Source organism: Phytophthora infestans, genomic scaffold, assembly GCF_000142945.1.
Source record: "Phytophthora infestans T30-4 supercont1.10 genomic scaffold, whole genome shotgun sequence".
NCBI lineage: Eukaryota > Oomycota > Peronosporomycetes > Peronosporales > Peronosporaceae > Phytophthora > Phytophthora infestans.
In genome coordinates, this window is record NW_003303749.1 from 1,105,864 (window position 1) to 1,107,401 (window position 1,538).

Sequence of the window (1,538 nt, forward strand, 5' to 3'; positions counted from 1 at the left end):
ACGTTTCCGCTTGAGCCACGTGAAGTCAAAGAGTGGGGTTTCCTGCCATTGAAAAACGACGGACATGGGAACCGTCGCTATTGTACAAACCCAACACCAAACATTGCCCCTTCACAACTTCTCACCCAATTACCCAATTTATATGAGCTTTTTTGTTGTTGGAAAGATAACGATTTCTTCTCTTAAGTAGTCATAATCATCCTTGAATATCTGCTCAAATGCACATGCTACACTTAACCGAAAAGTGCGTGTCTTTCGTTCCGCCCAAAAAATCGAGGCTATGTTCTTGACATATGGCATCAGATGTTTTGGTCCTTACAAACTTTAGTATTACAATCAACAATGCCCTTTTTACTCATTTCTATGCACATTTGATCCTAGGAAGTGGGGCTGTTGGCGATGCGTTTAGCACTGCATGCAGCAATCCCTACGCTGCTCCTGTAGCTAAAACCAACTTCTGCAGATGCCTTGCATTCCAAGCTGCATTCTGGCGTAAAGCTTGTCACTTTAGGCTTCTTTGTTTATTAAATATCGCAAGAAATGTTCTGTGCATGCATGATCAGCATCAATTTCCCGCAGACGTTTGAGCGTCCACCATTTTAATAAAGGCACGTGCTGGAGAGCCCAACTGGATATTATGAGACGGGGCATTTGCCCCAACTCGCCCCAAACCGCGACCAAACCGCGACCAAACGAGCCCAACCTGAGCCCAATCCAGCCCAAGTGGAAGTCTTCTAAATCGAGCCAGCTCCTCGTGTATACGTATAGCCGAATAGAGCGATGTGTTGGAGCTGGATCTCTCAGCGTCCACGTGGTCTCGGCGCCGCGACTGCATTTCAGCGTTCTCATGGAATTCAAGCTTGATAGAAATCAGTCGTATCAACTTTAAGATGACATGTGAGAAGGCCAAAATATATTGAGAGTTAGCGATAGTCATTCGTCTGCGCTGCCTCTACAGACACGTACAAAGATAGCGGTAACGCAGGCACTGCAGCATCTTTTTGTCCACGTGACCTAGTGGTTCTGCGCCACAAAACATTTCAAAAGCAAGCAAGACGTAGATTCCGCAGCTGTAGCTGTCAGTCTGAACCCCGAGTCCTGCGTCGAAGACTCTCACCCGAAACGCTTTCTGTGCACCTGGAGGCAGTAGCACTACCATCGTCTGCGCTACGGCACGTACGTTGACGACGTACGAAGAAGAACTCGAATCGTACACGTAAATGACTCCACCCTTTGAGGTCCATCATAATAGCACACCCGTGGTTACCGTTGCAATTCACTGGAATCAACACCTTCTCCGTCGTCAGCCCAGATAGCGCCTCTCGAATGATTTCGCTGGAGGTGTTCACGCTTCCGTCCACAACGATATCCAGTGTCGAAGAGTCGAAATATTGGGCTTACAACCAAACCGTTTGGGCAGTATTTTGTAACATTACCTTCGTCGTTATCAGGCTCCTTTACCTGGCCAATGCTAGCACATTCCATCTAACACAGACGTAGTTAGGTTTACCATCATAACTTCTCCGATTAACACACTG